Source organism: Mus caroli, unplaced genomic scaffold, assembly GCF_978045245.1.
Source record: "Mus caroli unplaced genomic scaffold, Mus_caroli_1 scaffold_18, whole genome shotgun sequence".
Classification (NCBI taxonomy): Eukaryota; Metazoa; Chordata; class Mammalia; order Rodentia; family Muridae; genus Mus; species Mus caroli.
The window spans coordinates 42,996,338-43,018,406 of NW_028227273.1; positions in this window are offsets into that span (position 1 = coordinate 42,996,338).

Sequence of the window (22,069 nt, forward strand, 5' to 3'; positions counted from 1 at the left end):
AAAAAAAACTGTAGTCACCTTCCAACTCAGCAATTTTAACATTTTTCTATTTATACTTTATGAAACTCTCTGAAATTAATACAAAGCATCTATAAGAAGAACCCAGCTGTTCGGCAGGTTTTGCCTATCATAATACTGCAACATCATGTTACATTTTTTGGTCAAGTAATGAATCTTTTAATTTCTCTTTTAAAAATTAAAATATTGGTTTTTGTTCCCCAGAGCTTTCTGAGAATTTTCCAAAAGCCAAGTTTTAAGAGAACCCCACAAATATTTGTAAGAGAAAAAGCAGAGGCAGGCCAGCCTCCCTCTATTTATAAACAGTCCGTGCTTTCAAATCGGTTCAGAAAACTAAAGTACATAATTTTCAGTTCTGCATAATAAAATATGTAATTAAGCAACATTCCACGGTGGATTAAAGAATTAAAAGCTTCAGGTGCAGAAAAGAATTTGTTGGCATTTTCACTTTCAAGGTGGTATTTTGAGGTGTTGCTTTTTGCTTTCCTTTGACATCTTATACACAAATAAATAGACAGAAGCAGGTGAGAGACAGAGAAAATGAAGAATTGGCTCCACTACAATAGACCCGAAGAAACATAGGGAAGATGTTTGTAATGTGTCCAAGGAAAGGAAATTGAAAAGGACAGGATTTTTCTTTGCCGATAAAAAAAAAAAATCTTCAAACTGGGTTTGTTTATCAAGAAATATGAATCCCATAGTAAAAAGGCTGGGCTGTGCAGTGCCTGCATCCCAACTGCACTCATGAATTCACACAGCAAATGGTGCACTTCAGAAAACTTACTCTTCAAAATAAGAACTCAGTTTCACAAATAGATACTGAAGTTTGTGGAGGCAGTTTTCTCATTTTTAAAGGATAATATGTCAAATAAAATCAAACCACTCAGATGTCAGAATTCAGCCATTCACATTAATAGGGTTCCATGTAATACATAAACTGCAGCTATATACAGTTGTACATTCAAATAAATTTACTGTCAGAGTCTCGTATTTTCAAATCTTGCCACAGAAATACATTTAGTGGAGAAATGAATGAATGAATGAATAAATGAGAACAGACAATGTAGGAAAAATTTTGATCATGCAGAATGGAATAAGAATCACATTCTATGGACAGCCCCCTTCATGGTGCATTTTAATTTTCTTTTTGAAATCATGCTTATTATTGATTTGTGTGTGTGTGTGTGTGTGTGTCCATCCACAGAACATGTGTGGAGGTCAAAGAACAACTTGCTGGTCTCCCCCTCTACCATGTGGGTCATGGGATGGAACCAAGTGTCTTGGTAGGCTGTGCTAGCTCACCAGCTCTTTACTTGTGTTTTAAATAGACAAATATAAAGAGACTTCTGGAAGTCTTTAAGTGTCATATCTCATGATCTTCTTGAAAAAAAAAGCAACATTTCTGCATCTTACTATAAAAAGAATTTGCTAAGACTGTCATATATATCAACAAGAAACAGGGTATTTTTAAAATTAATACAGAATTTGGACAGAAAACACAAAAAGATAAAAGACAAGTCAAAATACATAAAAAAGAAAAAAATCAGAAAAGTACCAACACAGAGAAGCAAATGAGACCCTATACATTTTATTAGTGGGAACTATCAAATTTCTAAGGTATTACTGACAAAATAAATGTGCCTACTTGATGTACAGTTTGGTACATTGTACGTGTCAAAGTTCTACATAACATGTATGTACAAACACATAGCTAGTGGTGTGAGGACATGTCGCTCCCAGTACCCTTTGCAGTTATCCTACCCACCCACCCTTTCTCTTCTTTGTTTTATTTATTTATTTATTTATTTATTTATTTATTTATTTATTTATTTATTTATTTATTTATTATGTCCATTGGTGTTTGAAGGTGTCAGATTCCCTGGAACTGGAGTTGCAGACAGTTTTGAACTGCCATGAGGGTGCTGGGAATTGAACTCAGGACCTCTGGAAGAGCAGTCAGTGCTCTTAACCACTGAGTCATCTCTCCAGCCTCCCCCTTTTCCATTCTTAACTGCACAAACTGGCCTGTGCCCTCCCTCCCTGTTATAAAGTCATTTGTTTTCATATTACAGGAATTAGGCGGTTCTTTTCTATATTATGTGTTTTGCTAGTGTTTTCTGTCAGTCTATGGCATACCATCTTATTCTCCTAACTATCCTTTGAAGGATGTATGTCCTTGGCTCTGGGTGGTAAAATCTAATTTTATATTTTTTAAAGGTTTTGTTTTCGATGTCATGTGGGTTGCCTAGTTTAAAGCCACAGAAATTTCTTTCCTGTCTCCTCTTTTAAAAGTTTTATGGTCTCTGCAGGACTAGGTGCATCCTCTCCCACTGAGGCCAGTCAAAGCAGCCCAGTTAGGGAAATGGGTTCCACAAACAGAAATCAGACTCAGAGAGAGCCATGCCAGTGTGGGGTGATACCAGAGGGGGTGTCTCCCCGTTCCAAGAGGAGAGGAAAATGGAGAGAGGAGGTGTGGGAGGTTGGAACTGGGAAGATGGGGGAAAGATATTGGAATGTAAAGTGGATAAATTAATTAATGAACAAAAGTTTTATAGTTTTAAGGTTTACATCAGGTCTGTGGTCTATTTTGAGCTAGTTGCTGTGCATGCTACAACTATATTACAACTCTCTCTATTCTCTCTTCCAATCTCTCTCTCTCTTTCTCTCTCTCTCTCTCTCTCTCTCTCTCTCTCTCTCTCTCTCTCTCACACACACACACACACACACACACACATTCTGTATATTTTGTTTATTCTTTCCAGAACTAAAGCTTTTGCGTCTTTGTCAAAAGTTGATCAACTGTGCAAATGTGTGTCTGCTGAAGTCTGTCTTATTCTTGCCCCTCGTTTTCCCCCTGGACCTGCCTTGCCCACTGCACTTTCAGAACCAGCCATATAGCTTGGATGTCTGTACCTTCAAAGTTTCTTCAAAGTCAATTTTGGTATTCAGGGTATTTTCAGTTTCCTGTTACTTTAGGTTTAGCCTGTCAATTTCTACCAAAGACAGGGTGGAATCTGCCAGATTTTAATGAACATCAGCGACAGATATTAGAGAAACAGGATTGTTAAAATATATATTTTGGAAACTATAAAAGCAATTCATGTCTCTTTTATTCAGATCTTTGACTTTCTCTAGAATGTTTTATAGTTTTCAGCACACAGTTCTACATCTCTTGCTCAAGTTCATCTTTAATTTATTTCATATTTTTATTCCAATGCAGTGATACTTTAAAATTTTTATCTTTGTGGTTTGTTTTAAATATAGAGAAACAGTGTGCATGTGTGTGTGTGTGCGTGTGCTAAACTTTTATTTATCCTAGGATCTACTCTAGTATCTTTTAATGCTTTTACTTTTGTAGATCCCATTAGGGCTTCTATACATCAGCTTACAAATAAAGACAGGCTTATCTGTTTGTTTCTTGCCCCTCCTTTTCCCCCTGGACCTGCCTTGCCCACTGCACTTTCAGAATAAATATTTATTCACATTTATTTTTGGATTTTCAAGATAAGATTTCTCTGTATAGCCCAGACAACCCTGGAACTTGTTCTATAGACCAGGGTGGCCTTTAACTCAGAAATCTGCCTGCCTGTGCCTTCCAAGCACCACCACTTCTGAAAAGCACTGTGTCCTTCCTTGAGGCTTCTGTTTGCTCTTTTATTCCTCATAATGAGGGACATCACTTTCACTCACTGCTCTTGATTAAGATGTTAGGTTAGCCTACAATTCCTACCTGACCAATGGAAAGAAACGGAAGAAGTTTGTGATGAATAAATGAGTGAATGAATGAATGCATACTAATGAAAAGAAAAAGAAAAAGATCTAGAAATATAAGAAGAAAAACAGTGAGGCTGGAGAGATGACTCAGCAGTTTAGAGCACTGACTACTCTTCCAGAGGTCCTGAGTTTGACTCCCACCAACTACATGGTGGCTGACAACCATCTGTAATGCAATCCAATGCCCTCTTCTGGTGTATCTGAAAGCATCTATAGTGTCCTCATATACATAAAATAAATAAATAATTTTGAAAAAGAAAAGAAGAGGAGGAGGAGGAACAGGAGGAAGAAGAGGTGGAGGAAGCAGAAGAAGAGAAAGAGGATGTGTCAGAAGACAGTGAGATTTGGGCAGTAAGTAACAGCACTCAAAAGAGGGACATAGCTTCTATAGAGTCCATTATTGTATGAAAAAATTCTGGAAACTGCATGCCAAGATGACTTCTTTTAATGTCTTTAGATGTGTAGATTATTTATAAGTTTAATACATTCAATAAATTCTATAACTTGGGGCGGGGAATAGAATATTTCTCTTTATAGAGAAGGAGCTGAAATGGCCAGATTAAGGCTCTAGCTCAGGGTTTCCCATCTACCTGCCACCCATACTTCTCTTTTCACCACCATATTCTCTGTAGCTGCTTTTGTGTAACAGACAAGGAAGTACAGATGCTTGTAAAAGAGATAGTGTAGCCCACCAAGCTAGTGATACTTTCTCTCTGGTCCTCTATAGAAAAGGTTTGCTAGCCTTTACTCATTAAGCTAAGCTGTTCTGAGTAACTTGAGAAAAAATGAGAATAAAACGGTCTTTTCAGTATTTTGTCTGAAGAGTTGTAGCACATGTTAACCAGAAAATCTTTCTGCTCTCAGTTCTACATTTTGCTTGATGTGCATAAAAGCAACTCATCCATTGCTATTAATTACCCTGGCCTCCACATGATTATAAGACCAGAACCCCTACACCCTGTTGCTCACCAGTAAATACTCTACAAATTTAGAAAATTATTGAGTTGAAACTTCACCCCTTCTTGATAAAAGTCTAAAAGTGTTAATATTCTTGGCAAAATTATTTTTGCACTAATTGCTGTATCCATCTGCTCTGCGATATTGATGAGACTGTGAGAGCATTCACCCCCTCCTGCAATCATGCTTCCTTGCCCCCATGGAAGCTGGAGCCAGCTCCTTTCCATCCTGAGCCTCCAGCACCATGGACAACGGAAAGCTTTTCTGTTGGAGGACCTCAGAGGAGATTGACACTTGGCCTGGAGTTTGTTCTCTGGGAAACAAAGCAGTCTAGAGAGAGTTCTGTTGATGTAAGTAGAGACTGTGGGGAACTGAGGGTTTCTTTCCTATACAGAGACCCCTTTCTTTCCCAAAAGTCATGCCCACACATTAGGGAAATGTTTCCCCAACTGCTGGAGTCACGAAGCAAACAAAGCCAAGGGCTCTGCCTCTGTCTGTATCAACTATGGTTCCAGAACGTGAAGAGGCAGGATGATGCATGCTGTCAGTGCGTCTGACAGAAAGCTGCTGCAGAACCTAATTTCACTGGGATTACACTCAATATTTAATTTTTAATTATATATGTGTTATTTGCTTAAAAAAACATATCTAGCACAGTAACTCCTAGGTTTAAAAGGTGGGGCAGGGGTATACAAGCACAAGAAAGATAAAATTTTACAAAAAAAAAATAGCAACAAACCTGAGCTGGAGAGATGGCTCAACAGTTAAGATCATGGACTATTCTAGAGTGTCTGACAGTCATAAAAAATAAAAATTAAAAATTAAAAACCAAATATCTGCCATTAGTCTTCTTCATGGGTATAGCTTGAGGTCCATCTTATTAGACAATCATTCTAGAACTGGGCGGATATAGGTTAGTGTCCTGCAAGGACAAATAATTTGGGTTTCAGAGATCAATGGTGAGAAAGAACTTTTCTGTGGCATATCTCAGAGGATGGACAGGGAAGCATCTCATTCTAAATTCTAGACTCCCCTTGCTATAAACAGTTTCAGTCACCGTGTTGTGAGAGCTGTTTGTTTCCAGTCATTACCTGGATTGCCACCAAGGACCAGAGAGGTGGGAAAAATAACATCTGATCATGCCATGTTTGTACATTTGAAAGAACAGCACTTTCTTTTGAGATTTTTTTTGTGTGCTGTGTGTGTATGTGTGTACTATTGGGTATTGGTATGTGTTAGCATGTCAGTGTTAGTGTGCTTGTGTTAGTGTGTGTATTTGTGTTTATGTATGTATTAGTGTGTAAGAGGGTGTGTGTGTCTATGTTAGTGTATGTGTTTATATGTGTGTTTGTATGTTAGTGTGTATTTGTGTGTGTTAGTGTGTATTTTGTGTGTGTGTGTGTGAGTGTGTGCATGTCTGTGTGTCTGTATGAAAATAATCTTTGGTGAAAGATGCTGATAAATCAGGAAATGGCCATTTGTTTTGGATTGTGTTGATGTGGCTCCATTGGTGAAAGCAACTTTATTGAGATCACACCCAAACATCTTTTTGTGTTGTTGTTTTGTTCTGTCTAAGCATAAAATTCCAAACCTAAGAATCCTTGAATTCTCAAATCTATTGATGTCAGGATTCCTTATAATCTCTCTCTCTCTCTCTCTCTCTCTCTCTCTCTCTCTCTCTCTCTCTCTCTGTCTCCCCCCCTCCTTTTTCTTTTCCTTTTTTCTTTTTTGGTTTTTTGAGACAGGGTTTCTCTGTATAGCCCTGAGTGTCCTGGAACTCACTCTGTAGACCAGGCTGGCCTCGAACTCAGAAATCTGCCTGCCTCTGCCTCCAGAGTGCTGGGATTAAAGGTGTGCACCATCACTGCCCAGCTGATTCCTTATAGTCTTAACAATATTCAATGCCCAGGGAGATAGCTTAGCCAATAAAGGTATCTGCCACCTAGCTTGAAAACTTAGTTTGACATTCAATATCTCCATGATTGAAGGCACGAATTGAGTGCAGCAAGTTGTTCTCTGAACAACGTATGTAGAGAGTAGCATCATACAGAACAACAAAAATAATACATACATGTAATCTTTCCTAAATGAGGTGTGTGCTTATAGCAAAAGGAAGAGACATACTTTTCTACTACTACTACTACTACTACTACTACTACTACTACTACTACTACGTAATAGTAGTAGTAGTAGCAGTACTAGTTTTTTGCCAAGCACAACTAAAAAACTGGAGTTTTATGGAAAGTGACTTTACCAGGAGACGGTAGAGAGCTAGGGGCCGCAGGATCAAGGAACAGCATAATCCTATATTCTGTCCAGGTATGGTAGCTCATGCCTTTAATCCCAGCACTCAGGAGGCAGAGGAAATTCCTGAGTTCAAGGCCAGCCTGGTCTACAGAGTGAGTTCCAGGACAGCCAGGACTGCACAGAGAAACCCTGTCTCGAAAAAAAAAATCCTATATTCTGTCTTTAAACAAATATTTACCTTTTCTTTATACTTATGTTTTTCCTTCTTGTCTGCATACCACTAAAAGAGGGTGCCTGATCTCTAGGAACTGGAGTTATAGACAGTTCTGAGCCGCCATATGGATGCTGGGAAATAAACACAGGTTGGTCTGCAAGAGCAGTAAGTTCTCTTAACCAACTCTCTGAGCCAACTCTCCAGCACTCCCTGGGCTTTCTTTATGCTTCATCTAGTCCAGACTTACAATAAAGAAGTCAACAGTTCAGAAATGCCAAGTGAGACATGCAAAAGAAGTCACTAAAGCCTGCTGTCTCTACTCTACAAAGAAAGTCAGCCTAGCAAGAGAGAAAAAGACAGCAGAGGGTGGAGATCTAGATTTCTACTCCAGAGCTTGTTCAAGGGGACTTTGGGATCCAAAGGATGGTATTGGAGGTCTGGTGCACAGTCAAGTCTTCAAGGCTTTTATTTCTGTCCCAGCAGTGTCAGTGGAAGCTGCCAGTAGAGCAGTTATAGGTACTGCCATGTTAGCTAGCCAGGAAGATTGCCTGCAGTCCTAGAAGGAAGCTGGAATTGCTGCCAGCTTGCCAGAGCCGCAGCCCAAGAAAGCTAGTGAAAGCAAAAATGCACTTAAACACAGAGTCCCATAATGTAACACCCCAAATAGCCATATTTAAGGAAAAAGATCGTGCAAATATATGGGAAATTTTCAAAGTGGATGTAAGATAAGTCCACAATGGCTAGAGGAGAATAGAAAAGGAACAGGTAGCACACATGGGATTCTAGGGCAGAAAATGATGCAGCACTGTATATCAGAGCCACATTGTAAATCTGAACCACAGCACTAGAATGAAGCTTAATATGAATATTGGGCTTTCAGTGACAATGATGTGTGTGACTGTCAACCTGACCTGTTTTGGAATTACCTAGGAGACACATCTCTGGGTTTGTCTTTGAGTTTCCAGAGAAGCTAAATCAAGGAAAGGAAAAACCTGGCAGTTGGTAGCATAGTCTCACGGATCCGATAAAAACAGGAAAGGGGGAAACAAGATGAAGACCAGTATTGACAATGTTCTGCTTGCTGCCTGCAGCAACATGACTAGCTGCCTCATACTGCTGCTAAGTTCCTGTCATAGTGGACTACCTCCTGTCTTAGACTGTTAGCCCAAATAAGCCCTTCCAGCCATAAGTTGCTTCTGTCATGCATTGGGTCTAGGACGGGAGAGTTCACATTGATAATGTGTGAATGTGGGTTTCCAGTGCTAACACTCTTGGAGGATGTGGATGGATGGAGGAGACAGGGGATATGCCTCCCACTCACTTTTGCTCTAAACTTAAAACTGCTCTAAAGTTGAAAGTGTATTAAACTTTTAGAATAAATAGGTTTGGATTAAATCAAAGTTGCCAATAGACAATATTTTAACGCTTTCCATGACTTTCAGGAACAATGAACAATTTCTGGCCTAAAAAAAAATCTGTTGTAATAATCACTGTATCTCCAAATGAAAATTTTAAATTAAAGGATATATATTCATTTTATCTATTTTTATAAAAAGGATTGGAGTTTCAAGAGTTTAGATGTAACTAATAAACTTTTTACAAAGTAAATGTATGACTTAAGCACTAAAAAGACCAAAGACCTATACAAACAATGAGATTATATAGATATTAGAACTGTCTAAGAAAATGTTTATTTTATGCTGCTGATTATTCAACCCACGGCATTTTGGTAAACAGCCTACCACTGAGCTACATCTGTTGTCCCAACCATGATTTAAAGCTGTGGGGTAATACTTCATCAAGAAATAGCAATCCTGGCTTGGTATGGTGGGCCATGCCTTTAACCCCAGCACTTAAGAGGCAGAAATAATGGATCTCCCTAAATTTGACGCCAGCCTGGTCTACATAGTGAGTACCACGACAACCAGAGCTACATAACAGAGAGAACTTGTTTCAAATAAAGCAAAATTAAATGAATAATGAGTAAATAAATTACAGGAGTTTTTTCTGGAAGAAATTTTTGAACGTAACAAAGAATGAACAATATAAATGCGAAGCAAAGAGAAACTTTAGAATTGCCAATAAAAAGCTGAAATAAAAAATTGAAGGGATGGCTTCAGAAAACCATACTAGAAGGGCCTGAAAGATGTATCTGACTATCCTTTCCAGTTGATGTGATAAACTAGTCTGACAAAAGCTACTTAAGGGACCATAGGCTTTTTCCGGGTCACAGTTCATTATTATAGTGTAGTTCATCATTAGTGGGAAAGTTAAGGCAGCAGGAGACTATGGTAGCTGGCCACGAAGTATTCACAGTCAGAGCATGTTAACTTAGCAGTCATGATAATTTCTCACAAGCATGCCCAGAGGCCCATCCACAAGTGATGATATATCCTTTCAAGTTGACTGTTAACATGAACCATCACAATAAGTGAAAGGGAAGACAGAGCTGTACTCACTCCTGAATATGAACAAAAACAAAAAGGGACTAAAACCAATTGTGCTGGTTAATTTTATGTCAACTTGATATAAGCTAAAATCATCTGAAAAGGAGGTAGCTTCAATTAAGAAAATGTCTCCATAAAACAAGGCTGTAGGGAAACCTATAGGACATTTTCTCAATTTGTGATTGATGGGGGAGGGTTCATCCCACTGTGAGTGGGGCCATCCTTGGGCAGATGGTCCTGAGTTCTATAAGAAAGCAGGCTGAGCAAACCATGAGGAGCAAGCCAGTGGTTCTCCACCCTTGGGGATCACACACAGATATCCTGCAATCAGATGTTCATAATTCATAACAGTAGCAACAAAATAGTGTTATGATTGGGGTCACCCAATCATAACTTTGTTAAAGGGTCACAGTATTAGGAAAGTTAAGAACTACTGCTGTAGGCTATGTCAAGTTAAAGCTAACCAGGATTGATGGATATAGATAGATAGATAGACAGACAGACAGACAGACAGATAGTCTCAAATAAATCTCATTTCTATGAACATAGTTTTAACTTTGCAGACACATCAAAAGATATCAAAAGTTCTTGCAGGTTTCCATATCACACTCAGAGAACTACTAAGTCAGGCCACTTATCATCCTAACATGGGGCTGGAGCTACAGATCACTAGTAGAATGTGTGCCTAATGTGCCCTAGGTTCTGGGATCAATGTCTAGTCCACCTAAAACGGAAACTAAAACAACCCACTGGGCTTTGCAGTGCATTATTGGTCACAACTCTTGACTCCTGTGTAGTCATTTTTACAACTACATGCTTTCTATGACTGTGGCCATGGACATTCCCCACTTCTCCATCTGGGGGTTTTGTCATGGATTTGAACATTCACAAACATAAGACACATGATGGCTAATATTGATTGCCAATTTGGCGACCTAGAATCATCTAGGAGACAAACCTCTGGGCATGTCTGTGAGAGATTTCCTCAACTGGGTCAACTGAGGTAGGGAGACCCACCCTAAATGTGGGGAGCAGCACTTCACAGGTAGGAATCTGGGCTGCATAAAATGGAAAAAATTGAGTAATAGCATTTACCCCTTTCTGACTATAGCAGTGATGTCATAAGCTGCCTTAAGCTCCTATCACTATGCCTTTTCTGCCATGATACCTTCAAATTGTTGGCCAAATTAACCTTTCCTTCCTTAAGTTGCCATTTCCAGCCGTTTTGTCTCAGCAACACATAAAGTAACTACAACAAGACAACAGAGACTCTACACATCTTCTTCCGTTCAACTGAAGCTCTGTAATAAACAAACAGGGAACAGACTCAAGTAGACCTCCCAGTGAGAAGCCTGCATGAGCTGGATAGCCAGACTGGCACAGAGATCATCGGAGACCCACACACTTTATGAATACAGGCATATAAATAATTCATTGTTGGAGTCCATTGCACCCTGGGTTGCTTTATTATCCAGAGTCACTGTGATAATGATTGACTGATTAGAGCTACTCTGTCAGTTGAGTAAAAGGAACCACAAAGAAGCAGGATTAATCAAACAGAAGGAATAGAAAACTAATGGGCAATAAGATAGTCTTATTAAAAGAATTGAGACCATGAATATTGTCTTGAATAGGGTCAGAGCAAAGGAAAAATCAATCAAAGGCATAACCACAACATAGTATAATTAACGGCTCTCAGGATGTAAGAAGTCCCCTTCCCTTGCGTGGGAAACAATAAAGGATGAATCTCACCAAATAACCCTGTAGGTTGGGATTCAGAATGCCCTTCAAGAAGTATGTGTGGAGGGCACACTGTTTGTTGTATGTACTCATTGATTCCTCTCTCACATTGTTAAATACCTGTGGTGGTTTGAATATGCTTGACCCATGAGACGTGATACTATTAAGAGGTGTGGCCTTGTTAGAAGAGGTGTGGCCTTGTTGGAGGAAATGTGTCACTGTGTAGGCAGGCTTTGAGGGCTCCTTTTTTTTTTTTTTTTTTTTTTTTTGTAAGTACTAACCATTTTTAATTTCTCATGCTAACTCTTTAACTCTTTTTCTTTTTTTATATTTTTTTATTACATATTTTCCTCAATTACATTTCCACTGCTATCCCAAAAGTCCCCCACACCTTCCCCCCCACTTCCCTACCCACCTATTCCCATTTTTTTGGCCCTGGCATTCCCCTGTACTGGGGCATATAAAGTTTGCAAGTCCAATGGGCCTCTCTTTCCAGTGATGGCCGACTAGGCCATCTTTTGATACATATGCAGTTAGAGTCAAGAGCTCCGGGGTACTGGTTAGTTCATAATGTTGCACCTACAGGGTTGTAGGTCTCTTTAGCTCCTTGGATACTTTCTCTAGCTCCTCCATTGGAGGCCCTGTGATCCATCCAATAGCTGACTGTGAGCATCCACTTCTGTGTTTGCTAGGCCCCGGCCTAGTCTCACAAGAGACAGCTATATCAGGGTCCTTGCAGCAAATGCTTGCTAGTGTATGCAATGGTGTCATCGTTTGGATGCTAATTATGGGATGGGTCCCTGGATATGGCAGTCTCTAGATGGTCCATCCTTTTGTCTCAGCTCCAAGCTTTGTCTCTGTAATCCTTCCCTGGGTGATTGTTTCCAATTCTAAGAAGGGGCAAAGTGTCTACACTTTGGTCTTCGTTCTTCTTGAGTTTCATGTGTTTTGCAAATTGCATCTTATATCTCGCTATACTAAGTTTCTGGGCTAATATCCACTTATCAGTGAGTACATATCATTTGAGTTCTTTTGTGATTGTGTTACCTCACTCAGGATGATGCCCTCCAGGTCCAACCATTTGCCTAGGAATTTCATAAATTCATTCTTTTTAATAGCTGAGTAGTACTCCATTGTGTAAATGTACCACATTTTCTGTATCCATTCCTCTGTTGAGGGGCATCTGGGTTCTTTCCAGCTTCTGGCTATTATAAATAGGGCTGCTATGAACATAGTGGAGCATGTGTCCTTTTTACCGGTTGGGACATCTTCTGGATATATGCCCAGGAGAGGTATTGCGGGATCCTCCGGTAGTACTATGTCCAATTTTCTGAGGAACTGCCAGACTGATTTCTAGAGTGGTTGTACAAGCTTGCAATCCCACCAACAATGGAGGAGTGTTCCTCTTTCTCCACATCCCTTTGAGGTCTCCTAATACTCGAACTCCACCCATTAAGGAAGAGACTGCCTCTGGCTACCTGTAGAAGTCTTCTCCTGGCTGCCTTCGAATCAAGATGTAGAACCCTCAGCACCTCTTCCAGCACTGAGTCTGCTTACATAATGTCATGCTTCCCACCATGATGATAATGGACTGAACTTCTAAAGCAGTAAGCCAGCCTCAATTAAATGTTGTCCTTTATAAGAATTGCTTTGGTCATGGTGTCTCTTCACAGCAATGGAAGCCTAACTAAAACAGTATTTACCTAATTGTAGCCATTCTTAAGCTAACTCTACTGACTCTACTCGTCTACTTGTCTAGTATTTCTTGTCTATAAAGAAATGCTAGAAATGTGAGAGGAATGGAACAGGATACAAATACATTTAGATAAGCACTTTACCAAAACACTTTGATAACACATATATCAATAGAGTCTAATTTATTTTTCTCACAATGCCAAATGTTTAGGAATAGTAAGGAAAATATACCAGGACTTGAAACTGAGGACAAACTATGTAATTAAATAACTACAACGAGGGTGCAAAGTGACACTCTTCCAAAAGCATGCAATGACAGTCTTTCCTTAGGACACTTGCTCAGAGGGCACAGTGACACTCTTCCATCAGGACACTTGCTCCAAGTTTTTCTTGCTGAGGACATTTAAAGTTTAAGGGTTTTGTTGTTGTTTTTGTTTAAATCATCAAGTTCCATTTAATACTGTAAAAATGGGAGTGATAAAGGGTGGATTGTCTGAGAATCCTATTCACAGGCTATCATACATACTACTGGAAACAACAAGCCTCCCATATTTGAAACATTCTGATACAAGATAAAGATAGCAAGGAAAATAACTTTCTTTACAAACATACTGGAAATGTATTCATATCACTAGGACATAGGCTCACCATGTCAGCTTGATTTTTATCTACTTCAGGTTCATATTTTCACATTTCGAACACTTGTTTCAGTGCAGTGGAGAATGCCAATTAAGATAATTGAAATTTTACATAGTGCATCTTGAGACATATCAGGATTCAACTATTAAAAAAGTAATAGAAAAATCCACAAGTACAAGGTAAACTAGGACCTTGTAATAATCCATGAATAAATAAGGAAATCTCAAAGAACTATAGAAAATATTTTGAAGTGTACAAAAAGAAAATACACTACAATTAAGTGAGTCCTTATGTTAGAAAAGAAGGAGGTTCTCAGAATGACTTACGATCCTTAAAAACTCTGAAAAGGAAGAGCAGACTAAACATTACTGAGTTGAAGGAAGAAACAAGGAACAGAAATCAATTACAAACCAATAAAGAAAACAAACAACACTAAAAGCAGATTTTTGAAAATAGCAATGAAAATAAGAAGCCTCTAAGAAAAAAGTCAAAGAAAAACAGGAAAACAAAATAGGAAAAAAAAGAATCACTGCACATATGAAAAACAAAAGAAGAGACATCACTACAGACTCAGCAGATGGTAAAGGATAATAAGAGGTTGCTATGTCCAGTTGGACAGAAATAGGATGAAGTAGGTAAATCCTTCAAAATCCATATGCTACTAAAACTCAACTAATATAAAATGTAATTGTTAAAAAAATTTAACATGATTTTTAAAAGCCCTAGGGGAAAAAAATTTATGGTGCTGACAGCAGGTTCAAAAAATGTCAACATTTAGGTAAGTATCAAAATGCATTCACACTGAAAACTATAAAATACTGACAAAGAAAAATGTCATAAATTTTTAAATTTTTTATTTTTTATTATTTTAAACTGTGTGTGTATATGTGTGCATGTGTGAGAACACATGTGCATATAATATGAATGCAGGTACCCATTATATCCAGAGGTATCATATCCTTCTGGAGCTAGAGTAAATTAGTGTGAGCTTCCTGACGTAGGTGCTGGAATATGAACTTGAAGTCTGTGGATGAGTAGCGCATTCCTTCCAGCTCCTAAAGTCATAAATTAATTTCTGTATGGACTAGGAAAGTCTCCCTATTAATCTGTAGGTTGAATCCATTAGCAATTAAAAGGATTCCAAATCACACCATTCAATTTTCATTCATGATAGTTATGACAATCAAACTGACTTGACAAAAGGAAATACTCTTACTTCAATGGAACACAGTAAAGAGGCCAGGAAGAGGTGTGCAAACATTCCTCATTATTTCTGTTTTTCTTTTTTAAATATCATGCCACTATGTAGCCCTGGCTGGCTTTGCACTCATTATGTAGACCAGACTGACCTTGAACTCATTGTCATCTGTTTGTGCCTGTTAAGTGTTGGAATTAAAGATATGTGCCACTGCAGGAGAAGCCTGCTATTAAGTCCCCATGCTATCTCAGTCCACCTGTCTTGGATGGCTCTCCAAGCTCTGCATAAAATGGAGGGCTCCCTTTCCAGCAGGACTTCCCTGTCTCAGCCTAACCTTACTTGGAGAGTGTCTCTGAGCACAGACTCCTGATTGAAGCATGATCCTGTGCATGACTTAGCACATAAGTCCTGCTCTAACTTTCCACCCGTATGATAATTAGGTGTTGTTCTATGACCAATTGACACTCTCTACCCATACCCATAGGAGCCCTTTTATTCCCTACACCTAGAACAATAAAATAGAGCTGTCACCAGAAGTTCTTCTGTCATACTCATGGCTGCCCAAACCCTGCTCATAACTTCTCTACCCTCTGTCCTCCTGGCCTCATTGCCAATGACCCCTGAGGAGAAGGTAGACCCACATGACACTAAGCATGGCCTTCCCCAGTGATCTCTCTCTCTGTCTCTCTGTCTCTCTGTCTCTCTGTCTCTCTGTCTCTCTGTCTCTCTGTCTCTCTGTCTCTCTCTCTCTCTCTCTCTCTCTCTTCCTCCTCCTCCTCCTCCTCCTCCTCCTCCTCTTCTTCTTCTTCTTCTTCTTCTTCTTCTTCTTCTTCTTCTTCTTCTTCTTCTTCTTCTTCTTCTTCTTCTTCTTCTTCTTCTTCTTCTTCTCCTTCCCTCCTTCTTTCTCCCTCTCTGTCCCCTCTTAGTTCTTTGAGAATTCCATACAAAGTACTTTGATCATATTTACCCTCCACCAACTCCCTCAGAAACACCCCCTTCCTACCAGCTTGATTTTGTACCTCCTCCTTTTAAAAAAGTTTCAAGTAAAATTTGGGCTGTGCTTATATTTTTGGATGCATAGCCTTCTCCTGGAATGGGATCAACCTACCAGGGGACACATCCTTAACAAAAAACCACTCTCCCTTTTTCCACCCCTACCACTTGCTTCTAGTTCCCCAGTTGTTCTAGCCAAACAGCCAACAAATATCCACAAGTTATCGTGGCATTTAATGGGATGAGAATGGCATTAAACCAGCCAGGTTCACAGAGTATTGACAGAAGTTATTTTGAAACTTTAAGTCTATCAACACTATAATAACAGGATTGCTTTCTATCTTGTGCAATCCCCTCCTGTTGGCCTAGGCACATTTGTGTCTATTGTAGCAATATTCATGACAGTCAGGTTGAGGAATCAATATAGGGGTCTGTCAAGAGGGGAATGAGAAAAAAATGTAGTATATGTGTACAATGGAGTTTTATTCAGACATCAAGAAGAATGATATTGTCATTTGCTAGGGAATGGGTACAATTGGAGACCATCATATTCCACAAAATAAGCCAGACTTGGAAAGGTAGATATTACCTTTTCCATCCATTTGGATTTTCTAGGGTTGTTTTTAATATAGAAAAATACATAAAACCATATACATGTGTTTATATTCTGAAGAGGAGAACAGCTGAGAAAGATGGCTGAGTGTTTAAAAGCACTGGCTATTCTTACAGAGGACCAGGGCTTTGATCTCAGACATACATGGCAACTTACAACTGTTCTTAACTCCAATTCTAAAAGATCTGCTGCCTTTTTTTTGTGTGTGTGGGGGGGTACTGGACATGCATGTGGCACACACACACATACATGAAGGCAAAATACTCATAGACAATGAAGTTAAAATAAATTTTAAAAAATTAAAAATATGTTTTGTGTGGATGTTCTAGCACATGCCAACAAGCCGGGCTGGATATGACAGACAGTCATGGTTCTTTCTCCTACACATGTGCTTTGCTCTGGGAGCTGTGAGTCAAGATGTCATACTTGCTAGGCATGGTGATGTTGGACCTTAATCTCACCTTTTGGAAGGCTGAGGTAGCAGAATTGTTACCCTGGGCTGCAGAGTAAGTTTAAGGCCAAACAACTTTCAGAATGAAAGCCTGTCTCAAACAGTAAGCCCAGAATTTTGCTCCAGCCATTGCGGCTCATGGTGGGGAGTTTGTTTTTAACCTTCTACCTCCCAGGCCTTAGGGTATCTGAAGAGAGGGAGAAGGACTCTTGCTTTCTGTCTATGACACACTCTGACACCTAGCAGCTGGAGAAGACGGGTCTGCCCAGAGCTCCACAGGACTTCACAGGAAAGGAACTACACGGTCCTTAGCACATCACTAGAGCTGGGCAAGTTCATGGAGGACATTCACTCTACTGGGGGACTTCACACCTCAGCAGTCTCACTGCCACCCTATCTCAGTTCATTACAAAATGACAGGTAACACTAATGCCAGAGAATTCTACCTGGTACTGGCTGAGGGCTTAAGGGGCGAGTATTGTCCCCAGTACTGAATCTCAAACCAGAAAATGCCCATATATATATATATATATATATATACATATATATATATATATATATATATATTACACCAGTCTTTAGAGGGATAACATGCACTTGGAGGATAAAGCCTCACGTAAGACCCTGGGAAAGTAGCAAGCTGGAACAAAACTACCTGGAGCATTTGTGTGAGGGGTTATTGAAAATATTTCCTACTAGCCGCCTGGAATCAATCCCTTGTGAATGAAGGCTTCCTTCTTCTTAATTCCACACTGAATAAAACTCATCGGAGTCTTTTATTGTCATTTTAGATGACAGGAATTTAAGTTCAGATCTACCCTTTGGTATTTAAATACCCAGCCATTGATGCTTATTCCTATAGAAACTGATTCAGTAAAGAAGTCTCAGTAGGTGTGGCCCACAGAAAACCCCAATGACCAACTGAGGAATTCTGTCCCCAGGAGTCCTTATAAACAATCAGATGTGATACAGATTTCAAACAAAGTTGGAAGTCCCGATCAGCAGAGCTGGGACATTTCCAACTAACAATGGTTATTGTCTAAAGCTAATCACATATTGGATTCAATGTATCAATGTAACTACCATGTCTGATAGGACTTTGCTCTGCTTTTTTTTTTTTTTAAGTTGCCATGCTCAAAGAAATACTCAAAAAGTTAAAAAGGAGGGCATGCAATATAGAGATTTTATCCCTTATTGGGAACTTTCTTTAATATAAACTTATATTATGATTGTAGTTCCCAAATATGTTTTTTTTTTTAATAAGAAGCAATAATGGTCAGTGTCTCTTGTGTGATTTAAAGACACTAATTCCACAAGTCGCTTGTTAAACTGAACTCCACTAAAGGCATCCATCCTCAGAACTTTAACTCATTTGGGGTTAAGATGGGCAGTTGCATGGCTCCCGGGAGTCTCATTATAGACCGCTTACTGAGACTCTCTGTACAGTTAGGTAGGGTGGCTGTAATTACTTTACAGACTAAAAATGGAAGAGGGGTTGCTGAGAAAGTGGGCTGCCAAGCCCAGAGACCCAAGAACCCACATGGTAGAAGGAGGAAACCAACTACCCCAGATTGTCTGCTGACCTCCACAGGTTTTCTGGTATGTAAGCCTCTCCCCGGCCCCTACAACATGAATATGAATGAATTATCAAATATGAAAAAAATTGTTTTAAAAAGTGTGCTGCTTAGTTTTAATTGTCATTTTGACACAGCCTCGAACCACCTGGAAAGAGAATCTTACTGAGAAACTACCTAGATCAAGTGAGTGGTGGGGCTTTTCTGTGGATGGATGCAGGAATGTTGAAAGAACTTCAATGAGGTCACAGGGAACTCCCCACTGTGGTAATGTAGACAAGGCTGGATCTGGTACCCACAGTTCACCTAAGCTGTCTTGTTCTTCCCAGTCTTCCAGTTTCCCTAACCATTTTCTCAACTAATTCACTGAGTTGCCACTATATTATAGCTATAGAATAGCTATAATAGCTTAAGTGTAGGAGTTATGCCTAAAAGACAATTACCATGGTTTAAATGTATAGGTAGAAAGAAGAGAGAAAACTTAGCCTCAGTAAAGTTAACTCCACCTGTACTCAGTACTTCCCACGGAGACAAAGGATGATTGAGTTAATTTTTCATGGTCAAAGAGGGTTCAGCCCATGGCCATTTGGCACTATGAGCTTGGGAGTAGGAGTATGTACTATAATGGCAGTAGGAATATGTGCTGGGATTATTATTATTCAATTATTGGAAGACATGAAGCAGAGAGAGCCCCCCTCCTGAAGATGCAGACCCAAGTGTATTTCCCCAGTGGCCCCGCTCATACAATGAGGCCACACCTCCTACATTTTACCACTTCCCAATAATGTTATTGTCTTAGGAGTTCATCAAGGGATTAACCCTTCAATTAGGTCATAAGTCCCGTGACCTCCGGGAATGCCCTCATGGACACACCTAACTTTTCTCCCACATGTATCTTAATACAACCCCAGTAGACAATCAAAATTCAGCAGCCTACTACTGAAGGTCACATAGTTAGTTTTGGAATAGTTGGGAGTAGAACTATATGTGGTACAAAGAGGTTTCTCAGCATTAATTTTGTTGGCTCTCCTGTGCATGCAGTCTAGGACTAAGATGGTTTTCATTACATCACCGGGAACTTCCACTCATCCCCCGATGTTTATTCTCTCCCTCTTTCCTTTATGGTAAAAAGATCTTTTCAACTTGTGAAAAGATCAATGGGAAATCAATTCCCATTGCCACAAAGGGCCAACCAGAATGACTCTGTTCTCTGGCTTTCCTTGTAGCTAACTCCACGAGGGATAGGTGAAAAGACACAACTTCTCCTACCTCCAGGTTGGTTGTACCCTTGAAAGTGAGCTATGGACCACAGAATTGAAGGTAGAGTCTCTAAGAGTGAAGGAAGATCAAGGCTGATGCACAGAATAACAAACGCACAAAGCAGAGCTATTCTAATGGCTTAGAATATTACATTCTGAGTGGCAAACCTCTCAAGTTCCTGTACCCTTTAAGCCACTGTGACTTTAGATGTTTGTATTACAAAGGCTGAGACAGTTGTAGCTAACGCATCCATCCGAATCTTCTTTCACTTTCTCCTCTGGAGCACAATGAAAAGACAAGAGGTTCCGATTCTTTTCACCTGGAACGCTGAGTAGAAATGACTCACATTGAAACCTTGAGATCAGAGTCCAAGGAGAACATCATTGACTGTATCCTGCTAGCAAGGCAAAGTTGATTGAAACTCCCACACATAGGGTGATGATTTAGAGGATGAGGAATCTGGGAGAAAAAATCTATTTTGGGCAATGTGCTCAACTGAGACCTTTGTACTATGACAGCTTACTGGGAAAAAAAAAAGCATCTCTTTTATTCGGTTTTATTTCTGGAAGATAAATATGTGCAGGTGAGGCAGGGGGATGGCCACACAATTGATTCTCACACATATGACAATGAAGATTTACCAACTCAGGATCTCACTGTTCTACCAGGTGGTGAATGAACAATCTCGGCTAGAATGGGTAGGGTTTGTATTTCACTGATCATGGTGAGTGCTATAAATGACGTTTACTGGAATTCACAAAAGCTTGTGATTTTTATGAAACACTTTATATAAAGACGAATTACAATGCCTTTCTGAAGACTCGTGTACAATTTCAGCTAATGATAAGAGACACTAGATCCACTCCCCACATAGGAAAGCCATGGAGTATAGACATTGTAGATAGCCTTCACCATAAAAATCTCTGCTCTGAAAACATCCTGTTTTAGTGATTTGGTACTATACTATTTGATGCAAATTTTTCTTGTCTTTTTTCTTTTTTTTTCAGAAAGGTTTTGTCTGTATGTGTGAGTATCCATGGGGACCAGAATAGGAGCATATATCCTTTGGAGCTGAAATTGTAGGCAGTTGTGACCATCCCAATGGAGCGCTGGGAACCTAACCTCTCCTTCAGCAAGGGTAGCAAGCACTCTTGATTGCTGAGCTATCTCTCCAGCTCCCTTCCTAGCTTTACCCACGGTCTGGTTGTTTCTTCATCTGAACTTACAGTCCTGTCTGCACCATCAGTTGATATGTTGAATGGAGACTATAAAGATGGGAGATGCTTAGCGCATTTGCAGGCTCTCTTGATGGTATATGCCAGTGTTGATTGCTATCGGTATTATTATTTTTAAATGATAGTTGTAAGTACCCCATGTATTTCTTCTTGACCCCACTGCTGACTTCAAGTCTTCTGAGGTGGAATCCCATGAAGCCTATGTAAGCCTCCAACTTGCAATATCCCACCTTCTCCTCTTGAGTGCTGGGTTACAGGTTTGTACCACCAAGTCTGACTAAATGATGAAAATTTCAGTTTAGTTAAATTTATATTTATATTATATAATATATTGTTATATATTATGCATTTTATATCATATATTTTTAAAATATTTATATATAACAATTATATTATGTTATAAAATAATGATTATTATATTATATTATACATTTACATTTATTTTGTGTGTGAGAGAGAATGTGATCATGATGCTGTGGACACTACCGGAAGAGCAGAGCTCTCTTACAGCATGATCACAAAGAAACAAAGGCACTGGGTGGGAGAGGGTGGTTGAGGGCTCTCGGATGCTCAGCTGTGTGTTCAGACAATATGATCTGCAGGTGCCAGATGAACAACAGGAAGGTGAAGATACGTTCTTATTTCCTTAGAGGCTCTGCCCATATTTGTTGTGGAAAGTAAAAAGAAAAATACATGGTGTATGATGAAACTCAAGAGAAGCCATCATCATAAAGTAATAATTACTACTGGCCAGAAGTCTGTCTGTCTGTTAGTGAAGTGACTTTCCCTCATGGAAGCAGAACGCTAAGCTTGAGAAGTCACATCCAGGATCATTTGTTGAATAGCAGCACTCAGTGGTGGATATTTACATGCAGATATGGGAGGTACAAAGCTCAGAAACCCTAAAGTAGGCTGCCTTCCTCCCTCATACCTGGTAGATGTGGTAGAGAGCCCTGGGCCAGGCCGCATTTGGGAGAAAACAACTTTGGTGGGAAGCCTATGCACATCTGCTGT